General features: G+C 42.3%; 1 long non-coding RNA gene across 1 annotated transcript in view; it reads left to right on the forward strand.

Moving 5' to 3' along the window:
• The window catches only part of LOC135573914 (uncharacterized), a 38390-nt gene extending 13412 nt beyond the window's left edge, over nucleotides 1–24978 (forward strand). The window contains exons 2-3 of the long non-coding RNA XR_010464999.1: nucleotides 12300–12506; nucleotides 24243–24978. This is a non-coding gene — a long non-coding RNA (uncharacterized LOC135573914). The remainder of the gene's footprint in view (nucleotides 1–12299; nucleotides 12507–24242) is intronic.
• The last annotated feature ends 1539 nt before the right edge of the window (nucleotides 24979–26517 follow it).

Genomic DNA, 26517 nt, shown 5'->3' on the forward strand with positions numbered 1-26517 from the left:
GTTGAGGAGCAGATACACATCTCTGTCTGAGCATATTAAATATAATGGCTGAATGATCCCTTACCTTCCAGTATGGAAGGGTACTTAGAGCAAAGGTGACTTTGGCGCTTCTCCAAGTTATGTCCATAAACCAAAACAAAGACCTTTATAAAGGAGAGAGTAGTGTGGAGGTTGTCACGTAGGCCTACACTGATATACAGAACCTGCCAGATTAGCAATCCTAATTCCTGATTCATTTTGTTTTAGCCAAGTCTTCGCAGTGTGGTTGACAACTTGACACACTGGTTCTTAGTACAATTACATAATGTATCTGGATAAGAACACTTCACAATGAAAAATGACATCACTCCTGTTTGTCCTCGCGGAAGAGCCGACATGCTAGTCATATTGACTGCAAAAATAACAACGTCCTCCGCATGATGATATTTTGGAATTGTTCAGTCAAGTTGCCAAAATACTATCGGCATGAAAGGCCCAGGAGAACAGGAGAGTGAGCAGGGTTGGGCCCAGTGCTCTACTACCACCACTACCATACACCAGCAGCCCAGCCGGGCAGGAAACATCTGGGTGGCTCACAGCAACAGATGTCTGTGTGAGATAAAAGCAGAGTGAGAGTTTAACCCCCCGTCTGTCTGGGCGTTTTTACATCCAGGTGGGCCGTAACCTTGGCTCAAACAAACACAAGGTCCAAGTAATCAAACCATACACGTTTTCTCACTCCGTCCGGCCAGCCCAGGATGGGACAAGCATCTGGATCTGGACAAGGCCTGGAACATTGTCAGGGACTTGGGGGTCCATTGTCTGGGGTCTCATTTTGATCCATTGTCAGAAGGCCTCTCCGGGGGCCCTTGTTCACAATGCTTTTACCTCTGCAGGTCGCCGTTTGCATCAGTTCCTAGTTGATGGGAGGCAGCAAAGAACAAAATATGTATCATGGTCAACCATTCATGCATTATCACCATTCTCTAGCTCTTTGTTGAGTTTGAATTAATTTGTTGAATTTCTTTATTAGATTCTTGTATCAACTTTGCATTCTTCATATTAAATCGTTGATTTAAACACTTTGTCCATTGTTTGAGTAAACACTGCACATTCCAGCACATGTGATGTTTACATGAAACTTCCTTTTTTGAATTAAGGCACTAAAACATTTCTACATTCTAGTTTCTCACCTTTCGACACTGTCGTTTCATTAACAAAAATATAAATATTTTCAATCTTGGCTAAGATTAGCTGTCAATCAAATGGAAGACGTCAAAACAATGGAGAAAAAAGCAGACTAAATATGAAGAAAGTGTGTAATGCTCACAGATGAAGCAAAGCCCAGAGGGGAACGTAGGTTCCTGTTTGACTATAAAAAGGCTTCTCTGGGGACCTGAGATCTTAATTGGGACTGGCAAGAATCTCTGTAATCAGAGACAACTATGCTGCTAGCCCTAGCCTTATTCTTTATAGATTTAGAAATAAAGGTCTCCTGACTACTGAAGAAAGTTGCTAACTTTTATAAGACTTGTTTGTTTGGTATATCTCTGTATGGAGGGGCCTTACATGGTATAAGCCTATACATTAAATCATGTCATTAAAAAATATCTGTTTTTCAACCATGCAACTGAGAAAGCTATGTTTTTCCGCAAAAAAAAGAAGACACATTTAATAAAGTACGACGAATTGAGATTTTCATTTTAGAAAAGAATTAGACCTGTTTACAGTACATTCAAAGAACACATATTTCCACATACAAGAGACAACAGTATCAAAGTTAATAAAAATGGAATATTCAAAAATAAGTATAGGCCACATTTATTACAAACCATAACCTTCAAGCACAGGGATGTCAAAATGAATAGAATGAATAGCATGACCAATCAAGTAGATGTTGACTGGAGTAAAAAACTTTCCATTGATGTGTGTGTACATAGGCCTACTCCATCCCAACTCATTGTGAGCCAGCCAGGAAGATGAGTATAGGATATAACCGGTCCAGACATGACTCAGTGGTCCAGTGGCAGTCTGCTCTCTCTCTCTCTCTCTCTCTCTCTCTCTCTCTCTCTCTCTCTCTCTCTCTCTCACCACACCCTGCCTTTAACCATGGATAATTAGGAGAGATGACCAAACAGCTCCCAAGATGACCGCCCGCCTGCCTGGCAGCCAGCCATGGGACTCTCACAAACAGGAATTGGAAGAAAGGACCACAGATGAAAAGAGGAAGGGAAGCCATGGAAAGAGGAGGATGGGATGATGACAATGGAATTGGAGGAAACCCACCTTTATAAATAGGAACCAGAACCACCCCACAGTGCATGAGGTCATGGGGTCATGGTCAGAGGCTGAGAGACGGTAGGAGAGCCTGAGGAGGGGAGAGGGCTGTTGGAGGTGTGGGAGATGTGGGGGTGGACTAGAGAGGGAGTTGGGGCAGCTCTGCTACTCACCATGGGGGGCTCCTTACCTCAGACAGGACTCCAGCCTTCCACTGAAGCACCATCACACCCTTTCCTGCCAGACACTTCCAGGAGGAAATCCTTGCCCTGCCTGGCCAGACGTAACATGTGATCATCACTATGCACTCCAAAATGTCGAACTCAATGACACAAACTGGAAGCATTGCCTCACATTTGTGCATTGGTAGTGGTTTGTAAGCAAAGATACAAAGTAGATTGTTTTAGCCTGTATCAAGTTGTTCTGCAATATAGACACATTATCTAATCAGTCAGTACATTTAAAACAAAGTTTACTTAACTTCCAGTCAATGAATTAGGAGCTTCTGAGGTTGCAGAACGGAATGGTTTACCGTTAAGCACCTGATGTCAAGCTCTCTCTCTCTTTATTGTTGAATACGTTTGAGATTAAATTATCACTGTGAGTGAACTTGAGATCACACACAAATGACAGGGGAGACAAAACGTTCCCATGGCCAACACACAATCGTTATCTTGAAAGACATGCTCATAGATAAAAAACAATGACAGGTGTAATTTAGACAAAAATAGCAAAAGGGCCTCGGATCAAGCTTCAATTACAGCATTTCAATTGGCTCTGACAAGTTCAACTGTGGTACATAAGAAGGTAATAGTCTGGGAGATAATCAACATTTCTAACTGGGTTGAAAACTGCCATTCTTTCAAAAAGACAAATGGCCAGGTCAGAACAGGGGTCAAAACTAAAATGGAATATTCAGTTGAAAACTAGGCTATACATTTAGTATATTATGATCAAACATCTATTTCTAACTGTGAAATCTAAGTACATTTCAATTTCTTTTAACTGTATGGTAGCCTAGATATAATTTTTGACTCAGTGCAAATATCTGATGAAATAAAGATACAATACTGTAAGTCAGTGGTTGGACATAACATCATCTTCACCGTCTGATCTGTACCACATGTGTGGTTTAGTGGTTTAAGATTTTGGGATATGCAGAGCAAATAGTTCCTCATCCTATTTGGCCAACAATCATCTCAGTGGCCTTGTCAAAGCAAGCAAATACTGTGGGTCGACAAGAGGGTTCCTATACTGAGAGGGAGGCAACACACCTCAAGGGACTAGGTTAGCCACAGGAGGGGATTGGTAACACGGGGAGAGTCTAGGGCAGAATGTAGAGGGTCTTTCCCTTGTAGCTGTTAACAGCCAGGGTCGTGATCTCCAGGACGTTAAAGACCCCCTTGGGTTTAGGACTGTAACCAGAGAGTTGGAATAACAGAGCAGGGAACACCGGTGGTGCCTCACGCAACGTGGGCAGAACCCAACTCCCTCCTCTTCCTACAGAGGTTCATGGGGAAGGGGTTCTCAGGAGGGCTGGGTTAGGGTCAGAGGAGTCCCCCTCCCTGGAAGTGTATATAACAGAGGGACTTGAGATGGTCCAGGAGACCAGGGAGAGAGGAGAGAAAGTTGCAGACCCAAACTGTGTCAGGCTTTAGCCAGGAGATCAGTGGTTCAAAGGTGGACATGCTGACTGCCTTAACTACCTAGGGGCAGAGCAGAGCAGAGCAGCACGCTGCAGGCCAGACCAGGCCATAAATATTCTAGCCCTCATACCAACACACTACTCCCCTTCTCTCCACTCATATGGGACCACAGACACCAGGCCTTAACTCATGTCCACAGTGTGGATCAACAGCTAGAGTTCAAAAGATGGGTATGGGTAGACACCATTCCCTTAAAAGAAGAAAGCTGTGGTACTTCTGAAGACCAATTAGAACTGACATGTGCCTCCATGTTAGAGACTTAAAGGAGAAGTTCTCTTTTTTTTTACTACCAAATCTCTATTTTTGATGTTAACATCCATGTCTTTAGATGTTGTACACATTCTGAGCTTCATCTACAAAGTTACATTCCAATTTGTGGGACTCAATCTGTTTCCCCTGTCCAGCAGTTCCATTCTCTGTGTAGCCTGCCGCTAGAATGGATGGAGAGGTATCGCTCGAATCGCAACAAAATGGAATATAACATTATGGATATAGTTTGGAGTGAGACAATTTCATGTGTACAACATCAAAAGACATGCATCACTATACTGAGAGCTTTTCCATTTCTAAAAGGACGTATTTGGGTGTTTTTGGAGAAAAACTCATTTCCAAGAGGACAGGGCCTAAGCAACGATTGTCTATTATATTGACAAGATAGTTAAGTGACTGATCTAACAATGGAAATACATGTCCTCAAAGATGGAAGGTAGGCGGGAGACGGTGAGATCAGGTGGGACCATTCTAGCCAATGACAGGGCAGATACGCATGTGCACAACAGGCCATAGAGACAGATAGAGGACTCATCTTTCATCTGTGCCATTATGGCGTCTCTGACAGCATGGGCAGCTCCATTGAGGATATCTCCATTTTAAAGTAATCAATTTGAAATGTTCTTCTTCATTGGCTGAATGCTCCCAACTCATAGGAATCCACACCCAGTTGACTGGAAGCCCTCAATGGCAAAGTCAATGAAAAAACAGGTTATGTCCATGATGAGTCCTCTATATATCTCTCTGACAACAGGCACAACTACAATATAAAGTTGTTTTTTTCCCAAAGTTGTCGAAATGCCATATGAATCAATTTATATCAGTGTGTTCATATCAACCTAACCATTACAAAACTCATATTCAATTAAAGAAGCCTCACTTAGAAAATGAGCAATTACATTTTTTTGTTGACCAAATTACACACTGTCACATAGATTGTTTAGATATTTGTAGACCTCTGTAACGGATGTGAAACGGCTAGCTTAGTTAGCGGTGCGCGCTAAATAGCGTTTCAATCAGTGACGTCACTTGCTCTGAGACCTTGAAGTAGTAGTTCCCCTTGCTCTGCAAGGGCCGTGGCTTTTGTGGAGCGATGGGTAACGATGCTTCGTGGGTGACTGTTGTTGATGTGTGCAGAGGGTCCCTGGTTCACGCCCGGGTATGGGCGAGGGGACGGTCTAAAGTTATACTGTTACACCTCCATACAAAAATTCCTCACTTCATGGGCTTATTTTCTTGGAGAGACTTTGGCCTGAGTAAAACCTCTCACTTCTTCCTCTCTGGCCTAAGCCATCTCTTTTCCTGTCAGCATGGCCCTGTAACTCACATCTGCTATGGAACACCCTGCCAATCTGTTCCAGATGATGGCAATTACTATCAATTCAGATGGTATCTTATTGAGCGGTCACACAACTAGCTACATGAAGCAGACAGTTTGCAAAAGAGACAGTTGTATTTGTAAAGCAATGACTACTGAATATATCCATGGTATCCGTACAGGTGGGGGAGACTGAAATAAGCATCTCCTCTGTATAAACCCAGTGCAGAGCAGTGTGTTCCACTCAAATCCAGAGAACTAAAATCTGCACTCTAACCAGTGTAGAGACCAACACCCTGTCACCTACATAATATCTGATCTAACCTAGCATTCACCTCCTTGCCCGAGCAGTGCAAGGGAAACATTGAAAGGTCAAACTGGGTGGCAGTTGGTAGCTTTTGAGTGAATAGGAGAGAGGTAGAAAGGGACTATGAGTTGTTGTATGTGCAGTGTGTGTGTGCTTATCGAGGTTTAAGCACACAGACGCACACACTTTTTTTCAAGCCTCACACCTTTCACGGGGAGCTGGTAAACAAATGCTGTGGATCCCTTGGGTGCGGCGCTCGGCGAACCGCAGTGCCTTCATTTGCTCCCTCTTGTCTCAGCTTGCGGGCGTGTATTTCAGTCCCTCTGAAGACACAAAGGTACGCACGCACACACACACACACAACACAACACAACACAAACACACACACACACACACACACACACACACACACACACACACACACACACACACACACACACACACACACACACACACACACACACACACACACACACACACACACACACACACACACACACACACAGCACCATGCATTAAGGGGACCAAAATAACAGGCACCTGTTGCTCTAACCACAATTTCTACTACAAGGGCCAAATTAGAGCGTCGCCCTAGCAACAGCAAATTGAATCACCGTGTGCAATGATGGCCTAGAAATACGCCTTTACTTTAAACATGAACACAAACCTATGATGTGCTTCATACAAAAATCAGCATCAGTATGAACATTGAATGATGTTGAGAGAAAAAAGAAGTCTTGTTTTCATCCGAGATGCTGATGGTGCTGCATGCACTCAATGTTTGAATTGAGTTAACCTATCACCCAGGGTTATTGAAAATGTTAGCAATGCAATCTGACTTTTAGATTATCCAACTGATTTCTGACAAAAGGATTTATCAATCCACCCTTAGGGTTAGATGGTCAGTGGACATACCATACCCATGGAGTATCATCCACCAAGTATGCAGAGAGACCCAAGGAGACCTGCCTAAGGATTAGTAAAGCTACGCTATCACATATTAGGTTGGGCTAATCATGTTACATTTGGGAGTTTTTAAAACCCATAGTGCAAGTAGCAAAACCTATCAGTTGAAGTTGTAGTGTAGACTAGTAATGGCTCCTAACCAATTGTGCTATTTTGTGTGTTTTTTTTGCATTATTTTATTTTGTACATAATGTCTCTGCCATTGTCTCTTATGACCGAAAAAAGCTTCTAGATATCAGGACAGCGATTACTCATCTCGTACTGGAAGAAACATTTTTCTTTAACAAGTCGGACGCGAAGGATTTACTACAGACACTGACAAGGCCCAAATCCCCTTGATTCGCATGAGAAAGAGACGGAGATATCGGGGAGGATCCGATGGCGAGTGGGTCCTAGCTCTACCATCAGTCCTATTAGCCAACGTACAACCATTGTATAACAAAACAAACAAACTACGATCACGACAATCCTACCAATGGGACATTAAAAGCTGTAATATCTTATGTTTCACCGAGTCGTGGCTGGACAACGACATGAATAACATACAGCTGGCGGGGTTTACGCTGCATCAGCAAGATAGAACAGCTGCCTCCAGTAAGACAAGGGGTGGCGGACTGTGCATATTTGTAAACAACAGCTGGTGCATGAAATCTAATAGCACGGAAGTCTCAATGTTTTGCTCGCCTGAGGTAGAGAATCTCATGATGAGCAGTGACCACACTATTTACCAAGAGAGTTTAATGTATATTCTTCGTAGCTGTCTATTTACCACCACAAACCAATAGTGGCACTAAGACCGCACTCAATGAGCGGTATACAGCCAAAAGCAAACAGGAAAACGCTCAATCAGAGGCGGCGCTCCTAGTGGCCGGCGACTTTAATGCAGGGAAACTTAAATCCGTTTGACCTAATTTCTACCAGCATGTTAAATGTGCAACCAAAGGAAAAAAAATCTCTAGACCACCTTTACTCCACACACAGCGATGCGTACAAAGCTCTCTCTTGCCCTCCATTTGGCAAATATGGCCATAATTATATCCTCCTGATTCCTGCTTACAAGAAAAAACTAAAACAGGAAACACCAGTGACTTGGTCAATAAAGAAGTGGTCAGATGAAGCAGATGCTAAGCTATAGGACTTTTTGCTAGCACAGACTGGAATATGTTCCGGGATTCTTCCAATGGCATTGAGGAGTACACCACATCAGTCACTGGCTTCGTCAATAAGTACATCGATGATGTCGTCCCCACAATGACTGTATGCACATACTCCAACCAGAAGCCATGGATTACAGGCAACATCTGCACTGAGCTAAAGGGTAGAGCTGCTGCTTTCAAGACTCCAACCCAGAAGCTTCTAAGAAATCGCTCTATGCTCTCAAACGAAACATCAAATGGGCAAAGCGTCAATACAGGACTAAGTTTGAATCGTACTACACTGGCTCCGACACTCATCAGATGGGGCAGGGCTTGCAAACTATTACAGACTATAAAGGGAAGCACAGTCGCTAGCTGCCCAGTGACACAAGCCCTCCAGACGAGCTAAATTACTTCTATGTTAGTTTCGAGGCAAGCAACACTGATGCATGCAAGAGAGCATAAGCTGTTCTGGATGACTGTGTGATCATGCTCTCCGTAGCCTATGTGAGTAAGACTTTTAAGCAGGTTAACATTCACAAGAACACAGGGCCAGATGGATTACCAGGAAGTGTACTCTGAGCATGCCCTAACCAACTGGCAAGAGTCTTCACTGACATTTACAACATTTACAACTGAGTCTGCAATACCAGCATGTTTCAAGCAGACCACCATAGTCCCATTGCCCAAGAACACTACGGTAACCTGCCTAAATGACAACCGACCCGTAGCACTCACGTCTGTATCCATGATGTCCTTTGAAAGGCTGGTCATGGCTCACATCAACACCATTATACCAGAAACCCGAGACAAACTCCAATTTGCATACCGCCCCAACAGATCCACAGACGATGCTATCTCTATTATACTCCACACTGCCCTTTAACACCCGGACAAAAGGAAAACCTATGCGATAATTAATTAACTACAGCTCAGTGTTCAACACCATAGTGCCATCAAAGCTCATCACTAAGCTAAGGACCCTGGGTCTAAACACCTCCCTCTGCAACTGGATCCTGGACATCCAGACGGGCCGTACCCAGGTGGTAAGTGCCTTCCTCACCATCTTAAATAAGCATGCCCCATAAAAAAAATAGAACTAGGAATAGATATTGGCTGGTTCACTCCAGACCTGTCTGCCCTTGACCAGCACAAAAACATCCTGTGGTGTTCTGCATTAGCATCGAATAGCCCCCGTGATATGCAACTTTTCAGGGAAGTTAGGAACAAATATACACAGGCAGTTAGGAAAGCTAAGGCTAGCTTTTTCAAACAGAAATTTACATTGTGTAGTACTAACTCAAAAAAGTTCTGGGACACTGTAAAGTCCATGGAGAATAAGAGCACCTCCTCCCAGCTGCCCACTGCTCTGAGGATAGGAAACACTGTCACCACCGATAAATCCACTATAATTGAGAATTTCAGCAAGCATTTCTCTACGGCTGGCCAGACAAAAACAACAAAAAGAATAACGAACGTCACGTTCTGCAGGCTTCACAGAGCTAACAAAAAACAAGATCCCACAAACACCAAAAGGAGAATGACAACTTGTATGTGATCCCCAATCAGAGACAACGATAAACAGCTGCCTCTGATTGGGAACCACACTCGGCAAAAAAACAAAGAAATGGTAAACAAGAAATAAAGAAACTAGAAATCCCACCCTAGTTACACCCTGGCCTAACCAAAATAGAGAATAAAAGCCTCTCTAGATCCTCTAGAAGTTCTACAACTGCACCATTGAGAACATCCTAACTGGTTGCATTCACAGCCTGGTGTGGAAACTGCTCGGCCTCGGACCACAAGGCACTACAGAAAGCAGTACGTACAGCCCAGTACATCACTGGGGCCAAGCTTCCTGCCATCCAGGACCTCTATACCAGGCGGTGTCAGAGGAAGGCCCTAAAAATTGTCAAAGACTCCAGCCACCGGCAATTAGTACGGAGCACCAAATCTAGGTCCAAAAGGCTTCTTTACAGCTCTACCCCAAGCCATAAGACTCCTGAAGAGCTAATCAAATGGCTACCCAGACTATTTGCATTGCCCCCCCCCTTTTACGCTGCTGCTACTCTCTGTTTATTATCTATGCATATTCACTTTAACTTTGCCTACATGTACATATTACCTCAATTACCTCGACAAACCTGTGCCACCGCACATCGACTCTGTACTGGTACCACCTGTGTATACAGTTGAAGTAGGAAGTTTAAATACACCTTAGCCAATTATATTTAAACTCAGTTTCTCACAATTCCTGACATTTAATCCTAGTAGAAATTCCCTGTCTTAGGTTAGTTAGGATCATCACTTTATTAAGGATGTGAAATGTCAGAATAATAGTAGAGAGAATGATTTATTTTTAATTTTTTACTTTTATTTCTTTCATCACATTCCCAGTGGGTCAGAAGTTCAAATACTCATTTAGTATTTGGTAGCATTGCCATTAAATTGTTTAACGTCGGTCAAATGTTTCGGGTAGCCTTCCACAAGCTACCCACAAAACTTGAATGAATTTTGGCCCATTCCTCCTGACAGAGCTGGTGTAACTGAGTCAGGTTTCTAGGGCTCCTTGATCGCACACGATTTTTCAGTTCTGCCCACAAATTATCTATAGGATTGAGTTCTGGGCTTTGTGATGGCCACTCCAATACCTTGATTTTGTTGTCCTTAAGCCATTGTGCCACAACTTTGAAAGTATGCTTGGGGTCATTGTCCATTTGGAAGATTCATTTGCGAACAAGCTTTAACTTCCTGACTGATGTCTTGAGATGTTGCTTCAATATATCTACATAATGTTCCTTCTCATGATGCCATCTATTTTGTGAAGTGCACCAGTCCCTCCTGCAGCAAAGCACCTCCACACATAACGATGGTCATTACGGCCAAACAGTTTTAAAAAACTGTTTAACAGACCAGAGGACATTTCTCCAAAAAGTACGATATTAGTCCCCATGTGCAGTTGGAAACCGTAGTCTGGCTTTTTTATGGCGGTTTTGGAGCAGTGGCTTCTTCCTTGCTGAGTGGCCTTTCAGGTTATGTCGATACAGGACTCGTTTAGCTGTGGATATAGATAATTGTGTACCTGTTTCCTCCAGCATCTTCACAGGGTCCTTTGCTGTTGTTCTGGGATTGATTCACACTTTTCACACCAAAGTACATTCATCTCTAGGAGACATAACACGTCTCCTTCCTGAGTGGTATGACGGCTGCGTGGTCCCATGGTGTTTGTACTTGCGTACTATTGTTTGTACAGATGAACATGGTACCTTCAGGCATTTGGGAATTGCTCCCAGGGATGAACCAGACTTGTGGAGGTCTGCAATTTTTTTCTGAGGTCTTGGCTGATTTCTTTTGATTTTCCCATGATGTTAAGCAAAGATGCACTGAGTTTGAAGGTAGCCTTGAAATACATCCACAGTGCCACCTCCAATTGACTCATATAATGTAAATTAGTCTATCAGAAGCTTCTAAAGCCATGACATAATGTTCTGGAATTTTCCAAGCTGTTTAAAGGCACAGTCAACTTACTGTATGTAAACTTCTGACCCACTGGAACTGTGATACAGTTGTAAGCAGGAACTAAGATGTCGGCAAAATGTCCTAAATTCAAACAGAAATTGAAAGGTTGCCACCAACTATGGAAGTGAAATAATCTGTTTGTAAACAATTGTTGGAAAAATTACTTGTGTCATGCACAACATAGATGTCCTAACCGACTTGACAAAACTATAGTTTGTTAACAAGACATTTGTGGAGTGGTTGAAAAACAAGTTTTAATGACTCCAACCTAAGTGTATGTAAACTTCCGACTTCAACTGTAGCCTCGAAACTGTTATTTTACTGCTGCTCTTTAATTTTTGTATTTTTGTATTTTTTACTTATCTATTTTTTACTTAACACTTATTTTTCTTAAAAATGCATTGTCGGTTAAGGGCTTGCACTTCACTGTAAGGTCTGTTGTATTCTGCACATGTGACAAATACAATTTGAATTGATTTTATATAGTTGAAGTTGTTTATTACCTGTGTAAAAGGTGATTTACTGTAAATGTCTCCTCGCCAGGAGAGGGTGTGTAAACTTAACCTGGGGAAAAGGACAAAACAAACTGATCAGAACTGTCTTCTCTTCTGATTATGTGATTCAGATGATCATCATCAGTCGATCAGAAAGTCTTGAACACAAGGTCATATCGTGGCCAATGCCTTTGTGTTCGAATTACTATTTTTATCATGAGAATCTAAAAGTTAGATTCATCATTGATGAGAGAAGTTGTTTGTCTTGTCTTTTTATCCACGCCTTCCATAGTTGGTGTCAACCTTTCAATTTCTGTTTGAATTTAGGACTTTTGAGTTCCTGCTTACAACGACACCATCTTGGCCCCTGCTCACAATGACGCCATCTTGGCCTCTGCTGACAATGATGCCATCTTGGCCTCTGCTGACAACGACGCCATCTTGGCCACTGCTTACAACGACGTTATCTTGGCTCCTGCTTACAACGACACCATCTTGGCCTCGGGAAATCTTGCCGCAGACGGGACGAGAGAGGTGAGATGACTCCAGTGAGCTGTTGCTGGCTCAGCGCACCTTCCCTCATCATGTATGACTAGTCATTCTAAACAATTATACAAATAACCTAGCCTACCTGTTGGTAGTTATCCACTTCATGGGGTAGGTAAATAAGTTCTGACTCATCATTAGCCTACCTGTTAGAAAATAGCACATTTATTTCACAGGGCTCTGACATTACATTCACAATACAGCAATCTGTATTGGCTTGTTTATTGTTTACTCCATGTGTAACTCTGTGTTGTTGTCTGTGTCACACTGCTTTGCTTTATCTTGGCCAGGTTGCAGTTGCAAATGAGAACTTGTTCTCAACTAGCCTACATGGTTAAATAAAGGTGATATAAAAAATATAAAAAATAAAATAGAATTGAGAAAATCTTAGATAAAATAGCTTATTGCCATATCATGTCATGTGTCTGTGAGGGAAGTTTCGGAAACTTCTTCTTACAAGTAGTTAACAATATCACTAAGTCATGTAATTGAAATTATGTTACCTGCTTATCAATGCTTTGTGCTTTTCACCACAAAAACTGGTAGTGGTTATCTGAACTTGTCTGGTGAGGTAGGGGCTCCTCTAGTGGTGTGTTTGAGAATTGCACCATGTGGAAGGGGGCCCTCTGTCAGATTTGTTTTACATTACATCTCCAGGGGCAAACCTCAATGACATCCTATGATTCAATTTAGAAAATAAGTGAGCATTTTATGTGTGTGTGTGTCTGTATATGTGAACGAGAGAGGGTATGATCTACAGGACCCTCATTTACAACAAATGGAAGCTCATTGGAAGCATATGTTCTGCATTGAGCTGTGCTGTGCAGGGGGTGGAGAGAGAGTGAGCTGCTATTGTGAATGAGCATGTTGCTTATGAGAGAAAGACAAAAAACACAGTTTGAAGGGGGTTTGCTGGTAGCTGGGAGGGCATGAGAATGTAATCCCCTACTACGTAAATCAAGCAATTTACTAAATCCATGGGAACGCAGGAGTGGGATGATGTTTTTGAGTGGGCTCAATCTAAACCACATTGTCCAATAAACAATATAGTTACATCAAACCATAAATGTGGACATGATCTCTGCCTCGCTATGACCACAACGATCTGCTATCCAATGTCAGTCACCCAGAGCTTTCTGACACTCATAAATATAATGCAGATGGTCTGAATATGGACTGTAACCGTTGTGGTGGTGTGTAGGGTTATTACATCATGGTTCCCATTTAGGTTATTTGTGGTGAAGTGCATTTATGGATTTTCTCATCGTCAATCTAAAGGGAAATATAAGACCTAAAAATTATTTTACAAATCTAATATTTGCTGGATAGTCTAATCTACCCATAAACCCAAACATACATCAAATTAAAACTCTCCTTCTTCGTTGTGTGATAACGTGACATTCTATTAATTTTCTTTGTTTCATTACTCCCCAACCCCCCACTGTCTCCTGAAGGAGAACACATGAGAACGCATGAGAACATAAGGCCAGTGGATTTAACATCTACGTCTCTACTGCCACTCAGATTTATACACTTTCATAAAACTGGCCCAACAGTCTGGAATGCTCAAATCTCCCATTCTCACTTTTGGTCTGCTGCCAGGAAAGTAATGGTTACGGCTCACAAAAAGAGACAACACTTTTCATTTATTACTATAAATTAGAGGAACATCAGGTGAAGAAAGAGGGGCAGAAAAAGCAATAAAATGGATGAATGATATGAACAGGGGTGTCGGAAAAATAGAGAAATTAGGCTGGGATGGACACATTAGCTCCGGAAGTGAAGCAACCCCCCCCCCTCTTCCTCCCCCTCTTCCTCCCCTCATCCTCCCCCTCATCCTCGCAACCTCCTCCTCCTCCTATTCACTCCCCCCCTCCCTTGTACTCTGCCTCCCCCTCCTCCTCAGCACACTGAACTCTGGGCCTCATCAGAGTAGAGCTACATCTCTCTCTCTCTCTCTCACTCTCTCTCTCTCTCACTCTCTCTCTGTAATGTGAAGCAGCTGGCGCTTCAAGGGTGTAGGAGAACCAGACAGACCATTCATAACCCTCCAGTGGGTTTAAATGAAGGCTGTTCCACTACTAGGCCAGGGGAGTGTGGGAGGAGGATGGGGGTAAACTCCCCCACCCCCCGTCCGATGAATATGATATCTCAGACAAGTGACTTCGACTTTAACTTAATTTCTTCTCATTTGTTTTAAGCTTCCTCCAATCTTTTCATATTCCCTTTCCAGCCATAGAATTATATTGTAAAGAAGGTAAATTACATGAGTAGAGTAGTGGTTTGAGAGTAACAAACCAGACCGATAAATACTATATGAAATGCCTGCTGTGTTAGTAACATTCATAGACCCTGAAAACACTACTGCTTTTCATTGTTCTGAACTGACCCACCACACTCATAGAGCTGAACCTCACATTCTGGGGTAGTACTTCTCGGTCTCATAAAGATACACACGTTTACAGCATCTATCACAGTGTCAGGTATCACTCCACTGAGTCATTGTTTGATGGCATTTGAACTTAATACAAATAAACATGTTTCCATAAAATACTTATTGTTGTGTGAGGAGTAAAGTCAGGCAAAGTTAAGGGCAACCTCTGTCGTTCATCAGCTATTGTCGGAAGATAAAATCCAGATCTCTGTTTCCAAGGTCACCCCCCCCAAAAAATGATGTGTAATAGTCGTAGTGAGCCAGGTGATCTGAAGTGTCACCTCAGCCTACCCAAATCTACCCTGCTGTTCACAAGCAGCAATCATGGGCCCTGAAGCATTTCATTTACTGTCTGCTGGGGCCTCAGTGAGGAGTGGGGTTGTAGAAAATAGAAATAAACTTTTATGTGGCCCTACCTAACAGGGTTAATGGATCCCATATGTTGTGATGTGTTGTGAGGGACAGACAGGGCATGGCATGGCAGAGAGAGGGAGAGGGAGGAGTCTCAGGGGAGTGTTCTCCATCTTGTTTTCTCTCAGGGTGGACAGTGTAACCTGAGCTGCTGAAATTGCTCTGGAGAAACAACCTCTACACTCTGAGGTCAGATCAATGGGATGCCAATAAATGACTACTTTGGCGACACAGACACAAACACGTATATTCACACACACACGCACACACACGCACGCACACACACACACACACACACACACACACACACACACACACACACACACACACACACACACACACACACACACACACACACACACACACACACACACACACACACACACACACACACACACACACACGTTTTCAGGGTGAAAGGGTTGGGATCCTGGGTTTGTCGTAAACCTCCTACATTCTCTGCTACAGCAGTGGTGTGTGCTAAGCCTTTGATATTTCCCACGTAGTAACTCTGTGGTTCCTAACCCAGCCTCAGGAATGCCTTCACCAAACACATATCACAACATGTCACTGCTTTGCCATGTGGTGATCTGATTCATGTCAAATTCTATTAACTTTCACTAGATCACTTACAGAACCATAGGAGTCACCTAAATGTTTCCTCAAGCCACAACACATTGGATCTCTCCATATCCACACTGTAAACACCAATGTGCTGTCATGACTCTTTGACGGAAACCTGTTGCTCTTAATCTGAGTACAGTTACTTAAAGTCATGTTGCAGTCATTCCTCAAACCGATAGAGTCACTGTGACCATGTAGGGGGTCCAGATTTAAATTGTATCAGTTTGAACATGTTGAGTAACACCACCACTAAGCCACACCTCCAATATCATTTCCCAGTGTGCTTTGGCTTTTCGAATGAATTGTATTTGTTAGTGACAGAGACATGGTTGTTGAATTCATTCATTTTCAGTCTTGTGACCTTCAACAAGTGAGTTCCTAGGTGAATTGTATCATTGTAATTACTCATTATGACATTCCATATATTTTGAGGCCTTGCAAAATCCTGATCACTTTCCAAAAATTCCCAGATTTTCCAGAAATCTTGGTTGAAGTTTTTGCAAACCAGGATTTCTGGAAAACAACATAATTTTGCAGCCATACCTTCAAGTCACATTCTGCGGGCTTCAAAGTGATGTGTAATTCCTATTGGAATCAAACCAGAGTTAGGATATACAACAGTTGACCTTTTTATTCACCCTCAACCTGCATTCATGCTGATTGCCAGGGTTAGGAACAGTGTGCCATTTAAACTGGAACAACCATTTCAGTAACGGGTGCAAAAAATGTATCTAAAAGATTGGATTAGTTTAGAAAAATGCATATTATTTATTTTTGTGTAGCATCAGATTAATCAATCAATCACTCAATGTACAGTGCCTTGCGAAAGTATTCGGCCCCCTTGAACTTTGCGACCTTTTGCCACATTTCAGGCTTCAAACATAAAGATATAAAACTGTATTTTTTTGTGAAGAATCAACAACAAGTGGGACACAATCATGAAGTGGAACGACATTTATTGGATATTTCAAACTTTTTTAACAAATCAAAAACTGAAAAATTGGGCGTGCAAAATTATTCAGCCCCCTTAAGTTAATACTTTGTAGCGCCACCTTTTGCTGCGATTACAGCTGTAAGTCGCTTGGGGTATGTCTCTATCAGTTTTGCACATCGAGAGACTGACATTTTTTCCCATTCCTCCTTGCAAAACAGCTCGAGCTCAGTGAGGTTGGATGGAGAGCATTTGTGAACAGCAGTTTTCAGTTCTTTCCACAGATTCTCGATTGGATTCAGGTCTGGACTTTGACTTGGCCATTCTAACACCTGGATATGTTTATTTTTGAACCATTCCATTGTAGATTTTGCTTTATGTTTTGGATCATTGTCTTGTTGGAAGACAAATCTCCGTCCCAGTCTCAGGTCTTTTGCAGACTCCATCAGGTTTTCTTCCAGAATGGTCCTGTATTTGGCTCCATCCATCTTCCCATCAATTTTAACCATCTTCCCTGTCCCTGCTGAAGAAAAGCAGGCCCAAACCATGATGCTGCCACCACCATGTTTGACAGTGGGGATGGTGTGTTCAGGGTGATGAGCTGTGTTGCTTTTACGCCAAACATAACGTTTTGCATTGTTGCCAAAAAGTTCAATTTTGGTTTCATCTGACCAGAGCACCTTCTTCCACATGTTTGGTGTGTCTCCCAGGCTTGTGGCAAACTTTAAACAACACTTTTTATGGATATCTTTAAGAAATGGCTTTCTTCTTGCCACTCTTCCATAAAGGCCAGATTTGTGCAAAATATGACTGATTGTTGTCCTATGGACAGAGTCTCCCACCTCAGCTGTAGATCTCTGCAGTTCATCCAGAGTGATCATGGGTCTCTTGGCTGCATCTCTGATCAGTCTTCTCCTTGTATGAGCTGAAAGTTTAGAGGGACGGCCAGGTCTTGGTAGATTTGCAGTGGTCTGATACTCCTTCCATTTCAATATTATCGCTTGCACAGTGCTCCTTGGAATGTTTAAAGCTTGGGAAATCTTTTTGTATCCAAATCCGGCTTTAAACTTCTTCACAACAGTATCTCGGACCTGCCTGGTGTGTTCCTTGTTCTTCATGATGCTCTCTGCGCTTTTAACGGACCTCTGAGACTATCACAGTGCAGGTGCATTTATACGGAGACTTGATTACACACAGGTGGATTGTATTTATCATCATTAGTCATTTAGGTCAACATTGGATCATTCAGAGATCCTCACTGAACTTCTGGAGAGAGTTTGCTGCACTGAAAGTAAAGGGGCTGAATAATTTTGCACGCCCAATTTTTCAGTTTTTGATTTGTTAAAAAAGTTTGAAATATTCAATAAATGTCGTTCCACTTCATGATTGTGTCCCACTTGTTGTTGATTCTTCACAAAAAAATACAGTTTTATATCTTTATGTTTGAAGCCTGAAATGTGGCAAAAGGTCGCAAAGTTCAAGGGGGCCGAATACATTCGCAAGGCACTGTACATGCAAAAATACAGATATGAAAAATTATTCAAAAAAGTGTGCTGGGAAAATAGTTAATTTGTTATCATAACTTAAATGTAGTTGATGTGACTTCTCATTTAGTTTTTAGTCAGTACTATGTAACATTTTAAGTAATAATTACTTTTCGTTGACTTTGAGTTCAACTTACTAGAAGTATTTGAGTTAAAAATGCCTTGGGGTTTACATTGCATGTACAACCGTACGTAGTAGAGGGCTGAGGGTATTGAGAAGAGTTCAGCTAGAGTTGACGCCGAATATAACAGGTGTTGTATTCACCTTACAGTGAAATGCTTACTTACAAGCCCTTAACCAACAATGCAGTTTTAAGAAAATACCTAAAAAAAAGTCAGATAAAAGAATAACAAATAATTAAAGATACAAAGATACATTAGGCCTCTTCTCTTGGTTTTCAGGCTGTCCTCTTCCTGTACTGTCCAGTCCTGGGGCGAGCAAGCCCCACCTTGGCTCTGTGCCAAGAATGCTGGAGCTGCTGGGTGTTGCGATGGGTGATTTCCTGTCAGAGGGGTCTTCTCATAGTCGTAACATGACCCCCCCACAGTCCAAAAACAACCGCTGTCACCGCAGGAGCTGATGCTGTGAAGCCAGAGGGGCACTAACATAGCTTGCTTCCTTCCTGAGAGGATGCTCTCGGCACTGATAGTGACTTTACGTAGGCTACCCATTCAGTGTCTCACCACTGCTGCTGCTGGGTGACACTCTGAGCATCTGGTAGAGCCGCTGGTGCCTACAGTATTAGCTAAAAGCTGTGCAATGTCTGAATGAGTGCTGAAACCCACTATATGTTTGTGATTCTTGTCATTGTTGATCACAAACACAATCAATTGATGACACTGGAGAGCACTGCTCTGCCATTTGAGCCATTTTCATGTTGCTTCTCTGGCCAAGATATTGGACACATAATTGATGCCTATTTGGATAATTCCATTAGATCTCGTTCCAACTCAATGAGAAGAACATGTATAAACTAATGAAACATTTACTGTGTTATCCTCTTCATATTTTGTTCAGTGTGATTCTCTGAAGAACCGTCTTGCTGTTTGTTTTTGTTAGGATGGTAGATTGGACTCTGTGGTTTCACAGTTTCTCTGTACTCTGACCTCAACTCAGCAGCTATATCAAGACAAAATAATATTCAATCAACACTTTCATCAATGTGCTATGACTTGAGAGAGGGCGAGAGTCAGGCCTTGGATTTGATCACAAGCGCTTGCAGGGGACTGGGGCCTGTGGGTGCTGTATCAGAACGATAAACAAGGGATCTGGGGAAGGTAGCACGCTTTGAAAAATCTGACCTCAAGTATATCCACGGGCCTTCCTTCTTGATCTGGGGAGAGAGGCGTATTTATGAAGGTTTGTCTTCAGGGAGTTGATTTGCTCCAGATAGAGGACATTTCACAGCCATTACAGGGTCATTTGGGTGTCACTTGGCCAGTGTTATTCCGACCACTCCAAAACCACAGTCAAAATAGCATGGAGGTGGATATGCAAAACTAATAGACGTTGCGCCCTCTAGAGGTTCACTTCTGAGGGAAAGGAGAGAAAGAAAGAAAACAAGTGGTGAAGTGGTGGCTCAGAATGAGAAAGGTCCAATAATGAAATAAATCTGCCCACAGCTTTTGTGTAATGAACGCGGATCTGCTTTATTTTCCGCATGGCTCTGCAGTTCTGTCTTGGTGCAGAACAGTGCAGGCTCTGTTCAGTGGCACACTCAGAGGCCAGGTGTGGGACAGCGCGGCTGAAACAGTTAAAAGTAAATGGAGACCGGTGGAAATGGATCCCCCTCTAAATAACGTGGCCTAGGTTTTTTTTAAAGGTTTACCAGGGGAACAGAGCTGGTAATTTCTGGTCAGAGCACAGCCACAGCATCTACAATGGTTTGGTTCAGTCTTTGAACTTTTTGCCCCAAAAAAGTTACATTTATCCTCATTATATAATAGACATGGCAGAAATACAAAAATGCATTTGTTTTCATATTATAACTTCACTTTTAGTGTATAAAACACTAGCCTGGAATGAAATATGTGGAATTTGTTTCAAATATAATATTTTATGACCTTTATAATATATGATAGATAAAATCTATTATATTATAGATATCTATAATATTCTAATCTATTATAGATAAAATAATTAGCAAGAAGAAAACACTGACTGTTTCTGACACGGTCAAACAACATCAACTCTAAATCAGGCCATGGCAATCCTGATATGAGGCTAGAGTAAAAATAACTAAAAACAATAAATGAGGGAGAAATATCATGAACACATCTACTGAGATTATCAAGGAATGTAAACATGATAAGCTCAAGTGCATGAACTCTTGCCTGGACCTTTTGGCCCAATGCAACCTCTGTTTACAGACCTAAATAGGAGAGTACACTAGATGGGGGTTGCCAGTTAGAACAGCCAGTTCCCTGGACCTTATAATGAGCTGCCTCCCTCTCTTACCCCCTGGACCTGGCAACACAGCATCCATCTTGGTTGTCTGCCACTGAGGGGAGTGAGAGATAGGGAGGCCAACACTGCAACATTGGAACACTGAGGAGATCCGGTCAGTCTCATAACGACCCACATTCCAGACTATTGGAGCTGTTGATGATCACCAAAGATCATCCAACTGCTTTTATATGATTTATACTGGGAAGATAACTGCTTCTATATGATTTATACTGGGAAGATAACTGCTTCTATATGATTTATACTGGGAAGATAACTGCTTTTATATGATTTATACTGGGAAGATAACTGCTTTTATATGATTTATACTGGGAAGATAACTGCTTCTATATGATTTATACTGGGAAGATAACTGCTTCTATATGATTTATACTGGGAAGATAACTGCTTTTATATGATTTATACTGGGAAGATAACTGCTTCTATATGATTTATACTGGGAAGATAACTGCTTTTATATGATTTATACTGGGAAGATAACTGCTTTTATATGATTTATACTGGGAAGATAGCCATGAAATAAAGGCAAATGTTAAATCCCACGATGAAGTATAAAATAGTCAGGAACCTGGTAGTGTTTCTACCTATGGTTATAACACTGTTGTAAAGGATTGAACTGTATGAAGATTATTACACTTTCTGAACATCAACTAAATCTAACCTAAGTGGAGCTCAGGCATAGACCTTGGAGATGTGTAACCTGCGTCGATGTGTAACCTGCGTCACCACAGAAGGCCAGTGCAGTGGGATAAAGACAGGGAAATAAAAGCAGAAACTTGTGAGTGGCCCCGTCTTTACTACCTGTCATAGACGGTGTCACCTTTCACAGTCTGTGTCTTTGGGGTGATGTCAACTCTGCAGGTGGCTCTGTGGGCACATAAAGCATGTGAGCTGAGAGCTTGTCTCTTCAACGTGGAAAAGGCCTGGTGATAAAATGGCCTTGAGGACCTGCACAACAATCTGAAATGAGTTATAGAGAAAATAACGTCTCATTCAACCCATCTTCAGCACTGTACTCTCCTTGTCAACAACAGGGAACAATTGCACAATACTGGAATGCCTAGAGCTACAAGCCTTTTTATATCTCAAATTATGCTTTGTTCCAAAGTAACAAATGAACTCTTTTGGTGAATTGAGTGCAACCCCGAAAGTGCTGGCAGACGCTCAAAAATGTTTAAAGATGTAGCAAAAGATGTAGCAGTTTGTCTTTTGCTTGGGGATACGTTCTAAAGCTGACAGAATCAAACAGAGACAAAATGGGACAAACTAGGAAGAGTGTGATCTACTTAAAATCATGACTGCATGTCCTCAGTGTGTGGCTATTTGACTGGCTGGAGATCCATTTAAACCACGTCACCCTCTCAGCAGCTTATTGCTGCCCCCTATCAAACAATGTGCCTCCCTGCAGGCCTAGGTCCATTTAATGGGTTAGACACACTTATCAGGCTTTTAAATAATCAAAGTAAATAAAACTTAGAAATCAGGATGAACTGTTTTTCCTTGTGTTGGACTACCAGCCCAGAATACTCAATCATGACATTAGTTCTGGATTGTTTGGGACCAGCCAAGCCTGTTTCCACAGTCATTCATCCAACTGCCAACGCAGCATTTGTGCGACCCAATGTGTCTTTCATTTGGGTCCACTCTGCTCAAACACACGTCAGCCAAAATATGAGGCCCGCTGCTCCAACAGAAACAGACTGTGTTCTAGCCATCAGGTGTGCTGTGTACCTCACTGGCTCTTGTCTCAGTGACCCTAAACTAAGTCGGACAGGACCACGTTCTGAACTCTTAACACCACTCCTGCCATGGCCTCATGGTCACACAGTATCCAGTTCAAGAGTTGGACCAGTTTGTTGAAGAAAGAGTCACACTTAACTGAATTTTAACTAGTAGCCAGGCTACTCCCTATCCCTCCTATCCATCAGTTTATATTGATCCCGATGTTTGTCTTTATCCATTGTTTTCAGTGAAGACAGACCCTACTAACCCACGTACAACAGAGGGTAGGTAGTGTGTGAGGAAGCCAGCAGAAAGGCTACTGACCTGTCTGTTGTCCTGTAGGGAGTAGTGACTGGGTCAGGACGTACATGCTACACTACAGCAGTCTGAGCCACAAGCAGACAGACTGATAATGGAGCAGGGAGTGGCAGCCTCAGCCCAGGGCTTGTGGGTGTAGCGTGACTCTCTCTCTGACAGACCCAGACGCTGTGAGTATCCAGTGGAAATCTCCCTGGCGAGACTCAACAGACAGTCTGTAGATATTAGCCCCCAGTTTAGCATGGTGGGGGTGGGGGTGGGGGGGACACATCAAGGGAAGTGCAAATCAGGCTAGGGTAGCATTATTAGGGCTCCCGAGTGGCACAGCGGTCTAAGGCTCTGCAATTCAATTAAATTCAAGGGCTTTATTGGCATGGGAAACATGTGTTAACATTGCCAAAGCTGCATCTCAGTGAAAGAGGCGTCACTACAGTCCCTGGTTCGAATCCAGGCTGTACCATATCCGACCGTGATTGGGAGTCCCACAGGGCGGCGCACAATTGGTCCGGGTTTGGCAGGGGTAGGCCGTCATTGTAAATAATCTTTTTTTCTTATATGACTTGCCCAGTTAAATAAAGGTTAAACATAATCATAATAATATTAGGAGGAGGCGGTGTGTGTGTGTGTGTTGGGTGTATTTTTCTGTGTACGTTTGTGTGTATGTCTATATGTGACCGTGGAAACAGCTTTTACAGTACATGTTTGTCTTTGCCTCCTTGTTTATAACCCAAGGGATGAGAAAATCAAGTCAGAAATATGGACAGCCTCTGTTTAAGGAATGCAATCCAACAAAACGTGAGAGAGCCACAAGTCTGCAGCCAGATCTGAACATCTGCACTGACTGTGATTTATTATAGGGACAGAAATATGACTTTAGACTGGGGACTTAATGATGGGATATTAATAAGGAGAATATCAGGACAAAACTTGTTTTGATTAGAGAGAAAAAAACTGACATCTTTACAGGTGTTAGAAAGGAAGAAATGTACAATGGATGTTGGAATAGTTGAATGGAGTAACATTGCTGTTAGTGGAATGGATACTTACATTGCTGTGAGATATCTCTAGGTTACCGATCCTCCACCAAATTTCACAGTGGAATTTCATGGAGGATCGGTGATGATCTGGGGGTGCTTCAGCAAGGCTGGACTCGGGTAGATTTGTCTTTCTGAAGGACGCATGAATCAAGCCATGTACAAGGTTGTCCTGGAAGAAAACTTTCTTCCTTCTGTTCTGACAATGTTCCCCAACTCTGAGGATTGTTTTTTTCCAGCAGGACAATGCTTCATGCCACACAGCCAGGTCAATCAAGGTGTGGATGGAGGACCACCAGATCAAGACCCTGTCATGGCCAGCCCAATCTCCAGACCTGAACCCCACTGAAAACCTCTAGAATGTGATCAAGAGGAAGACGGATGGTCACAAGCCATCAAACAAAGCCGAGCTGCTTGAATTTTTGCGCCAGGAGTGGCATTAAGTCACCCAACATCAATGTGGAAGACTGGTGGAGAACATGCCAAGACACAGGAAAGCTCTGATTGAAAATCAGGGTTATTCCACCAATTATTGATTTCTGAACTCTTCCTAAGTTAATAAAACATTTGTATTGTGTTGTTTAAAAATAAATATTAACTTATTTTCTTAGCATTATTTGAGGTCTGACAACACTGCATCTTTTTTGTTATTTTGACGAGTTGTCATTTTCTGCAAATAAATGCTCCAAATTACAATATTTTGGGGGGAATTTGGGAGAAATGTTGTCAGTAGTTTATATAATAAAACAAAAATATAATTTGACCCATAAATACCTATAAATAGTAAAACCAGAGAAACTGACAATTTTGCAGTAGTCTCTTAATTTTTTCCAGAGTGGTATATACATATATATACATTCTGCTTTTTGGTAAAGGAATATAATTCAGCAAAATGTGCTTCATTTAGGAAATCTGTTCCCAAGTATTCCCACTAATAAAAAAGAGACATATGTGATCGTGTCTCAATGTAATCAAGGTATGAAGTTATTATTATTTCCAAATACAATTTATTTTTGGGCTTAGTTGTGTTAAATATGCAGTGTACAAATCATTATTATTATGTTCCGCTTACCCGAGCAGTTATGACACTTTAGGATGAGTAGTTAACATTATAACCTGTTTAAACATAGTAGCATACCTTAATTTGACCGACACTTCATTTATCCAGGTGATTTGACAAGTGAAAAAAAAGGACTGGAGCAACAACAACTGCACTGCGATTATTACCAGACCTCACTTTTTTTCTTTAGAAGCCAAGCAGTACAATATTGCTATTTTAGTATCCACCCAAAAAAGGGACTTTCTTTTGCATTTAAAAATGAACAACAAAGAGAGCAGAACAAGAGAAAGAGAGAGGGCGGAAGAGAGAGAGCAAGAAAGAGGAGAGAGGCTGCATCCAAGCCAGAGCAGTCCGGTTGCCAGATGTGCTCTCTGCAGCTGGGTGACAGATTCAATTAAATGTAATATCATTCTATAAATACCCATACTAGCTGCTTCTAATTAATATCAGATGATTATTCAAATGTGCCACAGATTACCCCGCGCTTATTGAGCGTTTTCCAATGAATAACCTTTCTCAGGTCAAGGAGGTGAGAGAGGGATCGGCAGTAACGTATATGTGTTTTAAATGGAGCTGACTGGGAATGGTTTTTGAGGTATTTTGGCTTGGCGGCTCAAGGACTCCCCTGGGACAGGCTTTTGTTTTTGTGGAGTCTGTCTTATTGAGCTGGTTTATGTAGAGTTTTAGGAGGAATAATACGCTGAGGTCATGGATGTGGAGCTGACAGCATCTTTCACTGGGGCACCCAGGGTTCCCCCAATAACCCTAACCCTATCCCTGAGGGCCTTCTCTTCTTACCTGCTCAGCCTCCCCTCTGGACCATTGTCAGTCACAGAACAGTCAGGGTTCAACACAACTAACATGTCTGGTCAGTGTTCTGCTCTCTCTTTTTTTTCTGCCACACACACACACACACACACACACACACACACACACACACACACACACACACACACACACACACACACACACACACACACACACACACACACACACACACACACACACTGTAGCTGGCATAGCTGTAGATAGGCTGGCTGGTAAATAGCCACAGAGAAGCAACCCACCCATTTGGCCTGCTTGTGGTGATGTGGGTGGCTTGGTGGCACGGTTGACTGAGAAAATTACAAGCCTCCATGACCCACTTTGAACCCCACAGGAATTCAATAGAGTTTCATGGTTCGTAAACACATCTCTTGCACACAATGGGGTTGGTAGGTCCATAACTTTGCCTCTTAAGTTAATCATACCTTTACTTTATAAAACAATCATTAAACTATGCTTGTCTGAGAACGCCTGGATGGCTTTAATTCCATGAATCCTGCTCCCCAAGGTGTGAGCGTAGGCTATTGTTCTATTCTGAGACAGTGACAGTATGTATTTGTGTAAATGTGCTAACATGCTGCAGTTAAATATAGCGGAGGTCTTGCCTGACTTTGTGCTTTTGATTGATG

The sequence above is a fragment of the Oncorhynchus nerka genome, linkage group LG11 (genome assembly GCF_034236695.1).
Source record: "Oncorhynchus nerka isolate Pitt River linkage group LG11, Oner_Uvic_2.0, whole genome shotgun sequence".
NCBI lineage: Eukaryota > Metazoa > Chordata > Actinopteri > Salmoniformes > Salmonidae > Oncorhynchus > Oncorhynchus nerka.